Source organism: Trachymyrmex cornetzi, unplaced genomic scaffold, assembly GCF_001594075.2.
Source record: "Trachymyrmex cornetzi isolate Tcor2-1 unplaced genomic scaffold, Tcor1.1 scaffold53, whole genome shotgun sequence".
Lineage (NCBI taxonomy): Eukaryota > Metazoa > Arthropoda > Insecta > Hymenoptera > Formicidae > Trachymyrmex > Trachymyrmex cornetzi.
Window position 1 is genome coordinate 168,471 of NW_017299839.1, and position 306 is coordinate 168,776.

Sequence of the window (306 nt, forward strand, 5' to 3'; positions counted from 1 at the left end):
CCGCCACAATTTGAAACTCTAGTAAATTTTTGTTTCAACGGAAAGGATATTCAAGAAATACCTCGCTGCTCCATGCGTGGTGCACCTGCTGTAATACGATGTTCCTGGTGCAAGCAATATTTTTGTATGCAGCATTTTTTTTAAGAATGCCATAATTGCGAACACTTTGTCATATAATAATCATGTTAGTATTAATAACGAGATTAATAACAAGTAGTTTTAAAATTTATAATAAATACATTCATTGCTCTTTATAACAAAAAATGTGCTTATACATTACAGGAAATATATGGTACCGTAACTCAT